The sequence below is a fragment of the Panthera leo genome, chromosome B2 (genome assembly GCF_018350215.1).
Source record: "Panthera leo isolate Ple1 chromosome B2, P.leo_Ple1_pat1.1, whole genome shotgun sequence".
NCBI classification, from domain to species: Eukaryota; Metazoa; Chordata; class Mammalia; order Carnivora; family Felidae; genus Panthera; species Panthera leo.
The window spans coordinates 3,920,693-3,940,655 of NC_056683.1; the positions used below are offsets into that span (position 1 = coordinate 3,920,693).

At 43.7% G+C, this 19,963-nt stretch overlaps 1 long non-coding RNA gene across 1 annotated transcript in view; it reads right to left on the reverse strand.

Annotated features, from left to right (window-relative positions):
* Positions 1-4,218: 4,218 nt before the first annotated feature.
* The window catches only part of LOC122219487, a 76,796-nt gene continuing 61,051 nt past the window's right edge, over positions 4,219-19,963 (reverse strand). Inside the window, exon 4 of the long non-coding RNA XR_006202400.1 lies at positions 4,219-4,332. This is a non-coding gene — a long non-coding RNA (uncharacterized LOC122219487). The remainder of the gene's footprint in view (positions 4,333-19,963) is intronic.

A 19,963-nucleotide genomic window follows, 5' to 3' on the forward strand; every position in this document is an offset into this window, starting at 1 on the left:
GCCTGGAGCATGTTAACGAGAACTGAAGGGAGACCACAGAGGTGCTTTCAAATGAAATGATGATTTGTAAGGAGAAGAATCCTGAAGCTATAACAAGGAAGAGAGTGTAGACCGATCTCACGTACCAAAGAAGTTTCTTTCTGGGGGTTGAAAAAGATCGTTTGAGCTTCTTCCTGTTTTCCCAGGACTCTCGAATAGTCATCAGTGCCTCCAACAGGAATCGATTCTGGTTCCTACCACGTAAAACACATGCTGTAGGCTGTGAGAGCTGGACTCTCACACACCTAGCTGGCTCTGGTTTTGCTGCAACTGTTCTAGAGAAGAAAATCCCACCATCTTTAAAAGCCCCGTAGAAGCGCAGGGGCCCAACCTTGGGCCACCTTAACGGATGAAGAGAAGCTCCTAATGCAGAACAACAGGTATTTCTGCGCAGGTGTTTTAGCACGATGCAAAGATGAGAACACTCCGGCTCTGTCCTCTGGGCATTTACAATATAGAGAGGGAGGGGAGTTTGTAGAAAACAAAAAGAAGAGAAAAAGAACAGAGTCGCATAATGGATGGGCAAATTAAATACAGGGGAGAAAAGAATGAGAAATGGCAGACAACCCAATAGAAAAATGGGCCGATGTCTTGAACGGCGACTTCACGAAAGAGAAATTCTAAGTGGCTAAAGATATAAAAGGTGGTCAACTTCGGTGGACAGTAGAGAAATGGAAATGGAAACCACAGTGAGACAGCACCACACACATTAGCAGAATGGAGGACGAATTGAAACAAATATATTTATAAAACAATAACCTTTATTACATGAGATATACTCTCAGATTTTCAATTCTACTGAATAATGCCTTGGTCTATCCTATTATATTTCATTTTTCATAGGGGCGCCTGGGTGGCTCAGTTAGTTAAGCGTTCAGCTTTTGATTTCAGCCGAGGTCATGATCTCACAGCCGTGGGATCGAGCTTCCTAGAGGGGCTCAGCACGGGGCATGGACCCTCCTTGAGATTCGCTCTCTCTCTCCCTCATAAATACAAACATTCTATTTGAGTACAAGTCTTCTTACCTATCATTTTTATCAAGGTCGATTCTTGGTTAGGTCTTTCTCAAGAAAAAAATATATATACATTTTATAGGGTATATTTTTTATATTATATATTTATATATAATATGTATTAAAAATATATACACATAAAAGAAGGTTGTTCGTAGCCATGCAAATCGATTTCCCTGGTGTGTCAAGATTAGTGCTTTACACTACTCTGGATCTATGGTAACAGCTAGCCAGAACCCTCCAGGTGACCACAGGCACGTATCAGACAGACTTGGCTAATGTAAGAGCTCTACCTAATGGCCCAGCCCTGGTATCAGGTCCGAGAGTTGGGGACGCAACCAGAGCCGGGCCAACAGAAGTCCTTCACGAGACTCTCTGACCTGGAGCCTGGACAGAACACCTTTCCTGTCTCATGGTGAAGATAGTAGGGTAAGGTTCCAGACGGCCAGGCAAAGGGGTTTTCCCTCTTGGAGGCTAAGAGAAGGAAAGTGACGTGTAAGAAGGCAGTGGAAACGAGCGCCTGGGGTTGTGGGGGAGAAAGAAAGAAGGGGGAAGGGAAAGGAAAGAGAGGAAGACAAGGTGGGAGGGAGGAAGAGAGAGGTGAGAGGCAACGGGAAAGAATGGGGTACAAATCCTGACTTCCAGGCACGTGGTCTCTGGAACATCTCTCCTGCAAATCTTCTGAGTTTTGGAGGTGAAACTTTTCTTAGAGTCCTTTTTAGAGGTAGCGAAAAATCCCTCTGGGAGGCATTTACAGAAATAGCAAAATCCTTTAAAGAAGAGCCAGGCATCATAAATCCAGCCTTCACTACTATGAGTGAAGAGAATGACAGTTGGTACCAAGAGGGACCTATTTATAGTTGCTGTATTCAAATGAGGTACTGGTGCCACCCAATCTCTGACTGGATGAGAAGTAAAGAATGACTACATGCAAATGAGCTGCTTGAAGTTCACTGTGATTGGATAGTATTAACACTTGGCATGAACCATTCAAAAAGCAAAAGGCAACCAGAAAGTTATACACTGGCAGCCGAGTGTGGCCTCTACCAAGAGCACTTTGAACTGATTTCCTTGATTGAAGTCCACGAGGAATGACGTTGGCCTAGTTCAGATCATGTACCTACCTACCGATAGTCAACCGTTGGTAGAGACTGGGCCACCCCTAGACTGAGCAAGAACTATTTGCTAGGGGAAGTGAATGACCTGGGCCAAGGGCCAGCGTCTCCAGGACTGATTGAAAACCTCAGTAGTTTGGAAAATTCTGAAAAATTTAGAGCTGGACCAGCACATTAGGAAACAGCTTAAGCCAAGGTACCGTACAATGCTGAGAACGTGACGAAGATGGCATTTAAGCAGGAAGAAAAGCTGTAAACATGGCATGAAATAAAATTTAAAGCCTCTAATCACAAGGTAAAGGATGGAGACTATCATGTCCTAAGTGGTACATTGGAGCGTGAACGCATAGTACTTACTGTGCAACCTTGGGAACAAAAAAAACCCAAGCAGAACTGTGTGCTCCTAAAGAAAAGTGTTAAAGCTGGGAGCACATTGTGTTAATTTATTAGCTGACTGGGTCAATCATAACCCATGAGTTATTAGCGGAAAAGCATTAAGTAGAACTTTAATCTTAAAAACTAAGATGGCTGTAAACAATGTCTTTGGTTTATGATATGCATGTTCTGATGAAAAGAACTTTAAAAAAAAAGTCTTCATTCTTGAGAGAGAGAGAGAGAGAGACACAGAGTGCAAGCGGGGGAGGGGTAGAGAGATCGAGGGAGACACAGAATCTCAAGCAGGCTCCAGGCTCCAAGCCCCCAACACAGGACTCGAACCCACGAACAGTGAGAATGTGACCAGAGCCAAAGTCCGATGCTTCACCGACTGAGCCACCCGGGTGCTCCTCTGACGAAAGGAACTTTTGAAAGGCCTGGGGGTAACGGCAGTCACCTGTGGTGATGCACTGGGTGATCCACTCAAAGACCCATCGCAAAAGGAACTGACGATGCCTACGGCCCTGGACAAGATCCTAGGGTACCTGCTTCCACATCCTGCAACGTCTTACAGGTTACTTCTCCTCGCAGCTAACTTCTGCTTCCCTCATCCTTCTTGATCTTAACCGAGGTGGCTTGTGGGAAACTGTCCTGACGCAGGGAGCTTCCCAGCTGGATACAAGGAAGCGGACCACCCACAAAACAGATAGTCTCCCAGACCAAATTAAGATACTAGATTTGCACAAGTGGAACCCACGGCCAGAAGCAAGTGGTTAGAAGGATCAGAGTTGAGATTCCAACCAGGGAGCCCGCAGATGGAAGATGTCATGTGAATAGATAGCACACACCTGCTCCAGGGGAAAGACACAGGGCAAGCACTCTTGGCCGTGGCCATGGCTCTCCAAAGAGCCTGTAGAGGACACCTGGTGCCAGAATGGGTTCCCCCAGTGAGTGGCCGAACCAAGGACTCACCAATACTGAGGGATCACACACGTGAAGCATAACCTGAATCTTCAGTGTTTCCCGTATACCCGTTGCCCCTACTCTCCTATCAAACCTTTCATAAGTCGAGATGGCATAAAGTGAAGAAGCGATGACCATTCATTTATACGGAAAAAATGTTTAGCTCTTCCAGACCCCCCAAAATAACCTCGCTTAGGCTTCTCGGACGCTTTCGGACACACCCTGCTAACAGATGTGCGACTAAGTTGAGGTTAAAGCACAAAGGCTCACAGACCCCGGTTCAAAGCTAGGGCGGCTCCGTCTTGAGATGCAGCGTGGCTCCTGGAGCAGGAACTCAGCGAGGCCTCTCTAGCGCCTCCTAGCGGCCGGCTGGAAAGCAAACACTAAACGCTGTTCTCACGTCTCACTTTTTTTTTTTTTTCCACGAAAGTGAAAATCCTCTTTGGATTTTTTTCAGTTAGCCAAAACGGGTGCTAAGGCAGGTCTTTTGTAAACGGGAAGGGGCACAATGATGTGAACTTTCGAAGGGCAGGACATATTTCTATTTAGGGTATCGTGAATATTTTGGGCCCAGATGTGTGATGTCTGTTCCAGGCCTCACGAATGTTAGGTATCTCTGGTTCCTCGTATCCTTAACCAGCACACGATCTACTGATCAACCACTATTAATACATAACATACCTTATGATTCATGCATCTACATACCATTTGTGTTCCAGTCTTCTGTAGAGAAAATGAGGATCTTCAAATAATACAGAGATGCATATGACACATGGTTTTCTTAGGCTCCTTTTCCAAACCAGTTCGCACATTCCAAATCAGTTCGACTGCCGTGAAAAGAGAAAAAGTATTTACAGGTGACAAAGGGAGTCTTATCTTTAGACTCTGTATTCAGATGAAATCGTAGAAACACGTCAGATAGGATGAACTGCAATGGAAAAGCATGGAAAAGTGTTCCTTCTTTGCTTGGCTGAGTCACCAACTATATATATCTATGGTGTATAGGAGATCATGTGCTGCTTAAGGAAAGAAAGACCAAGATATATATATATATATATATATATATATATATATATATATATATATATATATATATGTTAATCACCCCTGGGCCGCGTCACCATCGCACAGGGCGGCATCCTGCCCAACATCGAGGCCATGCTGCTACTCAAGAAGACCAAGGGTAGGGGCACCTGGGTGGCTCAATCGGTTGAGCGTCCGACTTCGGCTCAGGTCATGATCTCGCGATTCGTGAGTTCGAGCCCCGCGTCGGGCTCTGTGCTGACAGCTCAGAGCCCGGAGCCTGTTTCCGATTCTGTGTCTCCCTCTCTCTCTGCCCCTCCCCACTCACGATCTGTCTCTATCTCAAAAATAAATAAACATTTAAAAAAATACAGAATCCATGAAGTGCAATAAAATGAGGTATGTACATGGTTAAGTAATAATTTTTTAGGCTGGCCTTTTTTGGGTTCTAAAACTTTTATTTTATTATTTTTATATGAATAAATTGAATTTTAATGAGTCCACAGGGTTTTTTAAAATTAAAGTATACTTGACATATTAGTTTCAGGTGTACAACATAATTGTTCAATATTTGTGTAAATTGTGAAGTGATCATCACAATACATCTGGTTATCTGTCCTCATACAAAGTTACAAAAATTCTTTGTTTCTTCTAATGAGAACTTTCAAGATCTAGTCCAGTCTGCCCTTCTTGAAATGCCAAACAAAAGTATTAAATCTGGGAGATTTAGCAAAGCAGAGGCATTATTAATAGAAATAAAAACTTATAAAATGTGTGTACTAGAAAGAAAATTTCAACCCTTTTGACCTCCAGTAAGTAATACACAGTTTTACACTGCAAGGCAATGCTCGTATACATGTTCATTACATACATCTGTATACATGTTTCAGAATCAAAATGTCACAAAACAATCTTTACTCTTCCTAAGTAGGATGCACTCTGACGTACTCCATTCTATTTTTTCCTATTTTGCTGTTGATGTTGTCTTTTCCAAAAAATTTTTTTAATGTTTATTTTAATGTGTATTTATTTTGGAGACAGAGCATGAGCAGGGGATGTTCAACAGACTGAGCCCCCAGGGGCCCCAGGCTCCCTGTCATCTCTAAGCACGTGTCTGACAAATAGAAACCGCAAGTGACTGAGTATAATCCAAACTTAACCTTGCCCTGCTACGGCCCATAAATGAGTTTGGCCCCTAATCCTCTTTTGTAGCAGTAATTGAGCTCCATGATCTTGCTCCTTGACCTGAATCAGCACTGAGAAAGAAAGGAGACTCTGAGCTCAGAGGGGGAGAGGGAAAGATCAAAAGGGATTGAATCAAATTGAAAGCTTTCATGTACATTTTCGAACCTCAGAGAAGCCAAGACAAGCTTGAGGCATATTCCTCGTCTTCATCAAGGCAGGGCAAAGGAACAAAAGAAAAAGAGAATAGAAAGAAACTATGCATTGTTCTCCAGGATTTGAAATCTAGCTACACTTGTAAATGATCGACATGGGCACTGAGGGCTAATAAACAAAATGTTTCAGGGGCGCCTGGGTGACTCAGTTGGCGGAGCATCTGACTCTTGATTTCAGCGCAGATCGTGATCTCAGGGTTGTGGGATCGAGCCCCGTGTTGAGCCCGGAGCTTACTTAGGATCCTTTCTCTCCCTCCCTCTGTCCCTCTCCCCTGCTCACGCTCTCTCTTTTTCTCTAAAATTAAAAAAAAAAAAAATGTTTCAGATCAGATTCAAAATGTCAGTGTCTCACACCCCAGGCCCAGCGGCACATCTGATCTCTACTCTCCTCTCTCAAGACAGTCCCCAAGAATCAGGAAACTGTTAACCCACACCTAAGTCGTAATTCACACTTAGGTCGTGGAAATACACTCTTGCATTTGGTAGCTCAATCCCACCGACAAAAATCCCTAAACAAGTACATTTCAACATCCTTAAAGACAGAGCACCAAAGTTAATGGAAAACCTACTGCCCCTCCCCAAAAGAGAGAGTATTAGTAGGAATCTTTAAATGAGATAACTGAATAACAACAGAAGTGTTTGGGGAATAAGATTCTTTTGTTATTACTTTTTTAAAAAGTCCACTATAGTTAACATGCAGAGTTACATATTGATTTCAGGTGTACAGTACAGTGACGCAACAATTCTATACGTCATGACAACTATACCCTTTTCACTATCTCACCCGCCATCCCAGAATGTTGCAACACTCTTACAACACGAATCAGATGTATGAAAAGCAAAGTTTTCTTAGAAATGATCAATTTTCCCAGATTCCCTGGGTGAGTGGATGCCCAACTCCACATCTTACTAACGAATCGCTTAACTTCTCTGGCAAATGGGCGTAGTAGTAACAGGTGTCTCCATAGAGTTTTGCCGTGAGCAGGCAGTAAAAATGTTGTATGGAAAGCGTTCAGGACAGTGCCCAGCACACCCTTGGTGTTCAATCAGTGACCCCATCCAAGGGAGTCACTGAAAAGGGGGTGAGAGATGGAGTAGAAGAAGAATTGGAAAGGAAGACGGGGGGGGGGGGCGCCTGGGTGACCCAGTTGAGTGTCTGACCTCGGCTCAGGTCACGATCTCACAGTTTGCGAGTTGGAGCCCCGTGTCGGGCTCTGTGCTGACAGCTCACAGCCTGGAGCCTGCTTCGGATTCTCTGTCTCCCTCTCTCTCTGCCCCTCCCCCCACCCCAAATAAACACTAAAAAATTTTTTTTAGTAAATAATTAAAACCAAAGGATTGGAAACGAAGAGATAACCACCGTCTTTACCCGCAAACACATTCAGCTAGCAAGTTCTATGGAGAGTCATGTCGGAATATGGATTGGAACTCTGACAGAAGGCAGAATAATACAGGTGAGGTTCCACTATGAGCTTGATGACCGGATTGGCCCCATATGCTACAGAGACAGTGAGGCAAAAGAGGAATGTGACTTAGAGAAAAAAAAAGGCTTCGCCAGAACCACAACGAAGACTTAAGGTTCTAAGCGGGTGTCACAGGCCAACATGGGGGTTCACGGTTTAAAGGGTGTTTGAAAAAGCTGCCAAGCTCCAGAGAATGACGGTTACCATTTAGTCAAGTCTTTCGTCTGCGGGAGTTAGACTCATCTGATGTGTTTGTTTGACAGTTGTCCCTGGATCTCCCGAGTCACTGCCAGATACTAGGGAGCAGAGTGCACATGAGAGGGATTTCCTCTGCCGAGGCCACCTTGGCCTTCTAGACTGGAAACAACAGGCTCTCTGTGATCACGATAGGACAGTGCACTGAAGTCCTCTGAAACAGCACCCAGAATCAGAGCCGGCATCCTGCTGCCTCGTCGTGTGGCTCATTATTAATGACAGTCGTATACCGTCTCAGGGAAACCACTCTGAGGATAACTTGGACGCACATCCAAGGAGAAATGTGCACTAATTCTCAGGACTAAAACAAAGTGATTGAAACATCAACATTTTTCAAAAGGAAAACGTAAATTTCATACAGGTGGACATTACAATCTGAGTCAAGGAAATATTTCAACCTGTAGTCAAGTTTCCAAAAATTCATTATAGACGTTTGCAATGTTGAATTTTTTTTCCCACACAACAACATGAGGCTCTTCCTTCGCAGTCAAATTGGTGGAACAGAAGGGCGACCAGCGCTCGGGAACCTTAAAATGAAGTTAAAAGTTAAATTGCAAAACCAAAGGCCGGATTCTCTGGCTGGGATAATGATTCAGGGTTAGTGACATTTCACATGATAGTTGAATTCGGAAGTTGCTACTCATTTATCGCGGGGTCCAGAGTCCAGAGTCTTTCGAAACTGACTCAGGGAAAAGTCTGTTGCACAGAAAGTTGAAATTCACATCCCCCCTTCCTGCGTCATGAACTTTGAGCGTCCATGCTTAAATCCCCCAAGTGCAAAGGGACAAATCCGCTTTTCTTTTCTCTTCTTATCTTTTAAGAATACCATACAAGTTGCCTAAAAGAAGGGTGAGAAGACACATAATGAATGCTGGGTAAACAGGAGCTCTGAATCTCCGAGGCTGGGCTCCTTCTGAATTCTTGAGCTCAAGGATGCGCTCTGCAGGCTCCCACTCTTCCAAGGTGCAAGCGGGTGGTTTACTCCCCCACCCAGGACAGTTCAAATAGATACAAAGAGCCACGCTCCAAATCAGAAGGAGATCTCTGGGGCCATAAACCAAGAAGGAACTCAAAGTCAAGGCGATGAGTAGGATCTGAAGCAAGGAGGCTCCCAAGCACAGGTTTAATTTTCCACGGCTGGAGACGGGCTGGAACGCTGTCATGGGAAAAGGGGTCTGCTGTGTAGGCACCGAGCATGCGGGGAGCTGGAAACAAACCATCTGCAGGAAGCTGGGGGTGACCCCTTCTCTTTGAGCTGAGGATGAGGAACTACAGACAAGTGAGGAGGTTTTCAGCCACATAGGGGTATCGCCGAAAACGAGCCAAGCAAAAGAAACTGAAAGGCGATGACCTTGACTGTGCCCTTGTGGCTCTTCCCAATCCACGTTGCTTATTGTCCAAAGTGAGTTATGGAATAGTCCACACTGCATGGCAGCAGGTATACAAACTTAAGTCGCAGACAAAGCATTGCTTTATATAGTTTAGGAACCCACCTACGGGTAGTTAAAACAGTATGGAGAAACTTCACTGAATTTATGTGAAATGGTTTTGTTATTATGGGGTGTCAAAAGAGAAAGGACAAGGAAAACCAACAGGGAAGGTCAAGCTGATCTGTAACATTATAATTCACATATTTCAAAGAAAAAAATTAACAAAAATTCACAGGGAAAAAAACACAAGGGAGAAAAAAAAGATTGCACTTTTTGTATAAATCTTGTTGGATGAATCTCGTTAATGATTAGCAATTCGAGTCCCAGGGTAGCAAAGAAGCTTCAGCCTTCTGCTGGGAGTGAAGGGAGAGAGCACTAAGGAGTAGCCAGTTCTGTCTAAGTCATCCCTCGGACACTAAGTTGGTAAGTCACTTGTCCTACCGATTCATATGAAACTCTAAGGGTCCTTTCTGTGTAAAGACTGACCATTTTTACATGCTCCCAGAGTCCCAGGTTTTCTCATATTGATTTAAAAATAAGGTGAGGGAAGATGTAGAAACCCCTACTTTCTTTCTTTTTTTTTAACGTTTATTTATTTTTAAGAGACAGAGCATGAGTGGGGGAGGAACAGAGAGAGGGGCAGACACAGAATCTATAGCAGGCTCCAGGCTCTGAGCTGTCAGCACAGAGCCCGACGCGGGGCTCGAATCCATGGACTGTGAGATCATGACCTGAGTCGAAGTCAGATGCAAAACCCTGTCTTAACAAGGCAGAGGGAAGCGGGGTACAAGCAGGGAGCTGAAGTCTTGTGCCTGATCGTCCATAAACATGCATAAAATGTCAACTGTGGATGGCATTTTCAAGAAACAGGCACTCTAGTGAGGGGTGTAGAAGCCGAATTTGGGGGGTTAAATTCAGGGGCCTGTGAAACAAGTATCAGCTCTTTTATTTACCAACTGGGTGTCCTGGTCGAAGAGTGTCAAAATCTCCACCTAGGGTTGATGTAAGCTGGTCGGTACAGTAGTTAGGAGCAGAGGCTGGCATGACTTCCATTATACCGACAGCTGGCAGGACACAAGGAACAGATGGAGGGTAGCGTCCAAGAAATATTTCAGATAAGAAGCAACGGGCCACCACCTCTCCATCCCTTACACAAAGATTCGCTGCAACCAAGACGTCTGTACTGGGCTTTTCTCTTGGACGGATTCATAGTGGCAACGGGCTATTCCTGGCGTGCTGAAGGACCCCAGCCTCTTGTAATCAGGTTTATCCCCTTGGTTTCCCTCCCGGACCAAAGAGGGTCCAGGGCTGTGACGTAAGATAAGGCTGGGGGTGGCTCTCGTCCAAGGCAGCATCTAGAAGAATGCCGAGCTGAGTCATGACTCACGAGATGATGAAAATGTAACCAAACCAAGATGGCTGAGGAGAGAAGAGGAATTGTGGAGATGGGGGCGATGGAAGGGCACTAGGGTCAACAGCGGTTGGTAGGTGGGGCTGAGGGCAGGTGGAAGATATCAGAGAGAGTCCTCAAGGCGGGAACATAGGAGCTGCAACTTTTTGATGGCACTTGTGACCTCACAGACGTTAGCGGGACACCCCTGGCTTGAAACCTAATGGTCTGCAGGAAGTTGACCTTCAGTGTGATTCCTTGGGAGCACTGCCTGGAAGCAGAAACATCTCATGATGCCATATACAGTCTCTGACCCAGGCGACCAGCACAGTGTTCTGGACCAATACTGGAAAATCAAGGTAGCTGTTTGTAAAAAATTACCATATCATAGATATGGTCATATCATAGACATGGGATTGGGCATTGAGGTTTCCAGAACAAGGCATGTCTGGCTGTCTAGAATAGAGATAATAGAGAACTAAAAGTACCTGAGGTGACTTTACCCAGGTTATTATTTAAGCGTCTGCTTCCAAGAAAGCTGATACCCTGAGAACACTGTTAATAAATACTGAGATAGTATTCCCGTCTATGAGTCTTGAAAGTGACTTGAAAATGGACAAAAAGATCTTATGTAGAATAGAGAAGTTTCACTGGGGATGCCATCCTGGAGACATCGACTCAGGGCTGGAGAGTTCAAGAACTCCATCCCGCCATGATAGAAAGGTCCCAGACACACACCTTTAAGAATAGGTCAAGTTGTGGGAAACCAGGAATGTGGCACGCCATAGTGTTTTCATCCAGTGGAATGTGGCCTCAAACCCAGGGGACAGGATGTTGCTCTCAGTCCTCAGGGCCAGCTATTAGGCAGTCCAGGCATAAAAGCAAAGAGTAAAATAGCCTTAAGTTCGAGATCACTCTATAATCACTATATGCTATTGCTTGTCTGTGGAATGATTACGGCACCATGTGCAAAGTTTGGCCAGCTAGGATGTCATGGACGAATTTCAGTCCCTGAGACTCAAGCTCACGGTTCTCCTGGTGTCCCCGAAAATGGCGTAGCATACAGTTGAAAGAAGCCACGAAAAGGAGACGGCAAGACTTTAAGTCCAGGTGGTTTGAAGAACACGGTCCAGGTAGGCAACAAACTGATTGTTCATAAAGCAAAAGGATGCTCAGTATATCACACGGATCAGACAGCATCAGTCCTGGAGAAGCCAACAAGCCACACAGAAGGATACTTGGTTCGTAGAATTGGGCCAGCAGCCACAGGTCAGTGGAAATAAATAACACTTGGAATTTAATCCTGGGACTTGTGTAGGATGGAATCCCTCTTTATTCTTTTCCGTGAGAACCACCACGTCTGTGGGAAGTGGGAGGGCCTAATGAATCTCCCGACATACTTATGTTTGTAGAGGAGTTTGGTCCGAGTGCCTTGTGCTGGGACGTAAACTAAGAATGAACACGGATCCCAGGCACCAGATTCCACATCTGTTCGTTCAGGAGGGAAACGGGGCCTTTGTTCCTGGGGGGCGGGGGGGGGGGGGGGTGGTGGTGCAGGGGAGACTTCCCTATAACCGGCTCTCTGGAATTCCTGAAACAGGGTGTCAAATGATATAAATACCTCTAGGAAAAATTTTAAATGCCGAGGGCAAAATAAAAAATGTGGGTTCATAGTAAATGGTTGCACCAAGTGCAGAGGCCCAAGGGGAAGATGGGTGACAGGTTTCCTTACCCTGGTGGTGCGCTGGTATTTCCCAACTGGCTTTCCAGGGTGGGAAAAACACATATGCAAACACACATGGGTATATTATAAATTTTATTGGGGCGCCTAGGTGACTCGGTTGGTTAAGCATCCAGCTCTTGATTTTGGCTCAGGTTATGATCTCATGGTTTGCGGGATCGAGCCCCATGTTGGGCTCTGCGCTGACAGCATGGAGGCTGCTTGGGATTCTCTCTCTCCCCCCTCTGCCCCTCCCTCACTCACACTCACTCACTTTCTCTCAAAATAAATAAATAAACTAATTTTTTTTTTTAATTTTACCGATAGAATCTGAGGCACATGGTTTATGGATAATAATATACCATACTGTTATTATAAGTTCTGTATAGTCAGTTGATTATCATGTAGTACTGTCCTTTGTCTCCAGGTTTATTGAGGTGTAGTAAACAAATAGACATTTTGTGTATCTAAGGTGTAAAACTTTCATGTATTTTTGCTAAACGCTGTGTTGGTAGCAACCTATGGCTGAAATCCAACCACAGTTTGACAAATGAAATTGAATCTCAATCTGCCAATTCTTCCCAATATATTTGTTGTCATTAAATGTCATACCTGATCTACTGTTGAATTACTTCTCTCTCATACAGATTATATTCACCAGACCGAAACCATTTTCAGCTTCCACACTCTGAAGCACAATAGTCCACAAATTTTTATTATTATTTAGCTTTTTATATAGTTGCAGGGACCGGAACTGTTTGATTCTACATTACCATCTGCAAAATGCATACATTTTCCAAATTAACTTCATGTTACTAAAATTTACAATACCACGTGAGAGTTAACATAAAATTTCTGACACTAATATCTTTATACATTTTTTTAAAGGGAGAATTCCATACAATGCCATACCTCCTTCTCTTCCCCCTTTATTTATTTTTTATTTTTTTATTTTTTTGAGAGAGAGAGAGAGAAAGTGCTAGGCAGGGAGAAGGGCAGAGGGAGAGAGCGAGAGAGAATCCCAAGCAGGCTCTGTGCTGTCAGCGCAGGGCTCAACATGGAGCTCGGACTCAGGAACCGGGAGATCATGACCTGAGCCAAAGTCAAGAGTTGGACGCTTACCCGACTGAGGCAGCCCCGCATGTCTAACGTAATATTATTTAATAAATTTCTTAAGTCCAGGAAACCAACAAATCAAGCCCAAATCTGTACCATTCGTCTTTTTTGTTTTTCCATGTGAATACTCCAGTTGTGGCCAATTTCAAGCCACCAACATGACATCACTGAATTCAGAGTTAAGAAGAAATATGCAACACCACGTCTTTTTTTTTTTTTTTTTATTTTATATCTAGTAATTTCTTTTTTTTTTTATTTTTATTTTTTAATATATGAAATTTACTGTCAAATTGGTTTCCATACAACACCCAGTGCTCATCCCAAAAGGTGCCCTCCTCAATACCCATCACCCACCCTGCCCTCCCTCCCACCCCCCATCAACCCTCAGTTTGTTCTCAGTTTTTAACAGTCTCTTATGCTTTGGCTCTCTCCCACTCTAACCTCTTTTTTTTTTTTTTTTCCTTCCCCTCCCCCATGGGTTTCTGTTATGTTTCTCAGGATCCACATAAGAGTGAAACCATATGGTATCTGTCTTTCTCTGTATGGCTTATTTCACTTAGCATCACACTCTCCAGTTCCATCCATGTTGCTACAAAAGGCCATATTTCATTTTTTCTCATTGCCACGTAGTATTCCATTGTGTATATAAACCACAATTTCTTTATCCATTCATCAGTTGATGGACATTTAGGCTCTTTCCATAATTTGGCTATTGTTGAGAGTGCCGCTATAAACATTGGGGTACAGGTGCCCCTATGCATCAGTACTCCTGTATCCCTTGGATAAATTCCTAGCAGTGCTATTGCTGGGTCATAGGGTAGGTCTATTTTTAATTTTCTGAGGAATCTCCACACTGCTTTCCAGAGCGGCTGCACCAATTTGCATTCCCACCAACAGTGCAAGAGGGTTCCCGTTTCTCCACATCCTCTCCAGCATCTATAGTCTCCTGATTTCTTCATTTTGGCCACTCTGACTGGCGTGAGGTGGTATCTGAGTGTGGTTTTGATTTGTATTTCCCTGATAAGGAGCGACGTTGAACATCTTTTCATGTGCCTGTTGGTCATCCGGATGTCTTCTTTAGAGAAGTGTCTATTCATGTTTTCTGCCCATTTCTTCACTGGGTTATTTGTTTTTCGGGTGTGGAGTTTGATGAGCTCTTTATAGATCTTGGATACTAGCCCTTTGTCCGATGTGCCATTTGCAAATATCTTTTCCCATTCCGTTGGTTGCCTTTTAGTTTTGTTGGTTGTTTCCTTTGCTGTGCAGAAGCGTTTTATCTTCATAAGGTCCCAGTAATTCACTTTTGCTTTTAATTCCCTTGCCTTTGGGGATGTGCCGAGTAAGAGATTGCTACGGCTGAGGTCAGAGAGGTCTTTTCCTGCTTTCTCCTCTAAGGTTTTGATGGTTTCCTGTCTCACATTCAGGTCCTTTATCCATTTTGAGTTTATTTTTGTGAATGGTGTGAGAAAGTGGTCTAGTTTCAACCTTCTGCATGTTGCTGTCCAGTTCTCCCAGCACCATTTATTAAAGAGACTGTCTTTTTTCCATTGGATGTTCTTTCCTGCTTTGTCAAAGATGAGTTGGCCATACGTTTGTGGGTCTAGTTCTGGGGTTTCTATTCTATTCCATTGGTCTATGTGTCTGTTTTTATGCCAATACCATGCTGTCTTGATGATGACAGCTTTGTAGTAGAGGCTAAAGTCTGGGATTGTGATGCCTCCTGCTTTGGTCTTCTTCTTCAAAATTACTTTGGCTATTCGGGGCCTTTTGTGGTTCCATATGAATTTTAGGATTGCTTGTTCTAGTTTCGAGAAGAATGCTGGTGCAATTTTGATTGGGATTGCATTGAATGTGTAGATAGCTTTGGGTAGTATTGACATTTTGACAATATTTATTCTTCCAATCCATGAGCAGGGAATGTCTTTCCATTTCTTTATATCTTCTTCAATTACCTGCATAAGCTTTCTATAGTTTTCAGCATACAGATCTTTTACATCTTTGGTTAGATTTATTCCTAGGTATTTTATGCTTCTTGGTGCAATTGTGAATGGGATCAGTTTCTTCATTTGTCTTTCTGTTGCTTCATTGTTAGTGTATAAGAATGCAACTGATTTCTGCACATTGATTTTGTATCCTGCAACTTTGCTGAATTCATGTATCAGTTCTAGCAGACTTTTGGTGGAGTCTATCGGATTTTCCATGTATAATATCATGTCATCTGCAAAAAGCGAAAGCTTGACTTCATCTTTGCCAATTTTGATGCCTTTGATTTCCTTTTGTTGTCTGATTGCTGATGCTAGAACTTCCAGCACTATATTAAACAACAGCGGTGACAGTGGGCATCCCTGTCGTGTTCCTGATCTCAGGGAAAAAGCTCTCAGTTTTTCCCCGTTGAGGATGATGTTAGCTGTGGGCTTTTCATAAATGGCCTTTATGATCTTTAAGTATGTTCCTTCTATCCCGACTTTCTCAAGGGTTTTTATTAAGAAAGGGTGCTGGATTTTGTCAAAGGCCTTTTCTGCATCGATTGACAGGATCATATGGTTCTTCTCTTTTTTTTTGTTAATGTGATGTATCACGTTGATCGATTTGCGAATGTTGAACCAGCCCTGCATCCCAGGAATGAATCCCACTTGATCATGGTGAATAATTCTTTTTATATGCTGTTGAATTCGATTTGCTAGTATCTTATTAAGAATTTTTGCATCTATATTCATCAGGGATATTGGCCTGTAGTTCTCTTTTTTTACTGGGTCTCTGTCTGGTTTAGGAATCAAAGTAATACTGGCTTCATAGAATGAGTCTGGAAGTTTTCCTTCCCTTTCTATTTCTTGGAATAGCTTGAGAAGGATAGGTATTATCTCTGCTTTAAATGTCTGGTAGAACTCCCCTGGGAAGCCATCTGGTCCTGGACTCTTATTTGTTGGGAGATTTTTGATAACCGATTCAATTTCTTCGCTGGTTATGGGTCTGTTCAAGCTTTCTATTTCCTCCTGATTGAGTTTTGGAAGAGTGTGGGTGTTTAGAAATTTGTCCATTTCTTCCAGGTTGTCCAATTTGCTGGCATATAATTTTTCATAGTATTCCCTGATAATTGTTTGTATCTCTGAGGGATTGGTTGTAATCATTCCATTTTCATTCATGATTTTATCTATTTGGGTCATCTCCCTTTTCTTTTTGAGAAGCCTGGCTAGAGGTTTGTCAATTTTGTTTATTTTTTCAAAAAACCAACTCTTGGTTTCGTTGATCTGCTCTACAGTTTTTTTAGATTCTATATTGTTTATTTCTGCTCTGATCTTTATTATTTCTCTTCTTCTGCTGGGTTTAGGCTGCCTTTGCTGTTCTGCTTCTATTTCCTTTAGGTGTGCTGTTAGATTTTGTATTTGGGATTTTTCTTGTTTCTTGAGATAGGCCTGGATTGCAATGTATTTTCCTCTCAGGACTGCCTTCGCTGCATCCCAAAGCGTTTGGATTGTTGTATTTTCATTTTCGTTTGTTTCCATATATATTTTAATTTCTTCTCTAATTGCCTGGTTGACCCACTCATTCGTTAGTAGGGTGTTCTTTAACCTCCATGCTTTTGGAGGTTTTCCAGACTTTTTCCTGTGGTTGATTTCAAGCTTCATAGCATTGTGGTCTGAAAATATGCATGGTATAATTTCAATTCTTGTAAACTTATGAAGGGCTGTTTTGTGACCCAGAATATGATCTATCTTGGAGAATGTTCCATGTGCACTCGAGAAGAAAGTATATTCTGTTGCTTTGGGATGCAGAGTTCTAAATATATCTGTCAAGTCCATCTGATCCAATGTATCATTCAGGGCCCTTGTTTCTTTATTGACTGTGTGTCTAGATGATCTATCCATTTCTGTAAGTGGGGTGTTAAAGTCCCCTGCAATGACCACATTCTTATCAATAAGGTTGCTTATGTTTATGAGTAATTGTTTTATATATCTGGGGGCTCGGGTATTTGGCGCATAGACATTTATAATAGTTAGCTCTTCCTGGTGGATAGACCCTGTGATTATTATATAATGCCCTTCTTCATCTCTTGTTACAGCCTTTAATTTAAAGTCTAGTTTGTCTGATATAAGTATGGCTACTCCAGCTTTCTTTTGGCTTCCAGGAGCATGATAAATAGTTCTCCATCCCCTCACTCTCAATCTAAAGGTGTCCTCAGATCTAAAATGAGTCTCTTGTAGACAGCAAATAGATGGGTCTTGTTTTTTTATCCATTCTGATACCCTATGTCTTTTAGTTGGCGCATTTAATCCATTTACATTCAGTGTTATTATAGAAAGATATGGGTTTAGAGTCATTGTGATGTCTGTATGTTTTATGCTTGTAGTGATGTCTCTGGTACTTTGTCTCACAGGATCCCCCTTAGGATCTCTTGTAGGGTTGGTTTCGTGGTGACAAATTCCTTCAGTTTTTGTTTGTTTGGGAAGACCTTTATCTCTCCTTCTATTCTAAATGACAGACTTGCTGGATAAAGGATTCTCGGCTGCATATTTTTTCTGTTTAGCACACTGTAGATATCGTGCCAAGCCTTTCTGGCCTGCCAAGTTTCAAAGGAGAGATCAGTCACGAGTCTTATAGGTCTCCCTTTATATGTGAGGGCACGTTTATCCCTTGCTGCTTTCAGAATTTTCTCTTTATCCTTGTATTTTGCCAGTTTCACTATGATATGTCGTGCAGAAGATCGATTCAAGTTACGTCTGAAGGGAGTTCTCTGTGCCTCTTGGATTTCAATGCCTTTTTCCTTCCCCAGTTCAGGGAAGTTCTCAGCTATAATTTGTTCAAGTACCCCTTCAGCACCCTTCCCTCTCTCTTCCTCCTCTGGGATACCAATTATGCGTATATTATTTTTTTTTTAGTGTATCACTTAGTTCTCTAATTTTCCCCTCATACTCCTGGATTTTTTTATCTCTCTTTCTTTCAGCTTCCTCTTTCTCCATAACTTTATCTTCTAGTTCACCTATTCTCTCCTCTGCCTCTTCAAGCCGAGCCATTGTGGATTCCATTTTGTTTTGCAATTCGTTTAAAGCGTTTTTCAACTCCTCGTGACTGTTCCTTAGTCCCTCGATCTTTGTGGCAAGAGATTCTCTGCTGTCCTGTATACTGTTTTCAAGCCCAGCGATTAATTTTATGACTATTATTCTAAATTCACTTTCTGTTATATTATTTAAATCCTTTTTGATCAGTTCATTAGCTGTTGTTATTTCCTGGAGATTCTTCTGAGGGGAATTCTTCCGTTTGGTCATTTTGGAGAGTCCCTGGCGTGGTGAGGACCTGCAGTGCACTTCCCCTGTGCTGTGGTGTATAACTGGAGTTAGTGGGCGGGGCCGCAGTCCGACCCGATGTCTGCCCCCAGCCCACTGCTGGGGCCACAGTCAGACTGGTGTGTGCCTTCTCTTCCCCTTTCCTAGGGGCGGGATTCACTGTGGGGTGGCGTGTCCCGTCTGGGCTACTTGCACACTGCCAGGCTTGTGTTGCTGGGGATCTGGCGTATTAGCTGGGGTGGGTGGGCAAGGTGCACGGGGGCTGGAGGGGCAGGCTTAGCTCGCTTCTCCTTAGGTGATCCACTTCAGGAGGAGCCCTGTGGCAGCGGGAGGGAGTCAGATCCGCTGCCGGAGGTTTGGCTCCGCAGAAGCACAGAGTTGGGTGTTTGCGCGGAGCGAGCAAGTTCCCTGGCAGGAACTGGTTCCCTTTGGGATTTTGGCTGGGGAATGGGCGGGGGAGATGGCGCTGGCGCCTTTGTTCCCCGCCAAGCTGAGCTCTGCCGTCCGGGGGCTCAGCAGCTCTCCCTCCCTTTGTCCTCCAGCCTTCCCGCTTTCCGAGCAGAGCTGTTAACTTCTGACCTCCCAGACGCTAAGTCGCGCTTGCTGTCGGAACACAGTCCGTCCGGCCCCTCCGCTTTTGCCAGCCAGACTCGGGGGCTCTGCTTGGCCGGCGAGCCGCCCCTCCGCCCCGGCTCCCTCCCGCCAGTCCGTGGAGCGCGCACCGCCTCGCCGCCCTTCCTACCCTCTTCCGTGGGCCTCTAGTCTGCGCTTGACTCCGGAGACTCCCTTCTGCTAATCCTCTGGCGGTTTTCTGGGTTCTTTAGGCAGGTGTAGGTGGAATCTAAGTGATCGGCAGGACGCGCTGTGAGCCCCGCGTCCTCCTACGCCGCAACACCACGTCTTTATATAGTATTCCCACCATCTAGATGCGGGAGACATGAACGAGTCCAAGAGCATACCCAAGAGTAAAACTCAGCGACATAATTATGAAGTCATGGGCTGCAAATATTTACCTTTTTAAACTATATTTTCTTTCATTCCAAATTTATATAATTTAATTGCCAATAATGGCTGTTTTCAACAACCAGCTTGCAAAATTCCTAGAAATGTAGCAGTCTGCTTTTGCTGGCCCATGTGATCTGACTCCAATACCCCACGGTCTTACCCTGTACCCTCCTCTCTGACGGAGCCATCTTGTGTTCTCTGGTTTTCCTATCTCAATTCCGGTTCTGCCTTCATCTATTTACGTAATTTTTCCCTATATAGCTTAACATTTCTGATGATGCCTGTTTGGTTGTCATGTTGTTTTTTTGTGCGTGTGTGTTTGTTTGTTTTGTTTTGTTTAGGACTTCCATGTAAGGTGCTTCTACAAAAAGCCAACC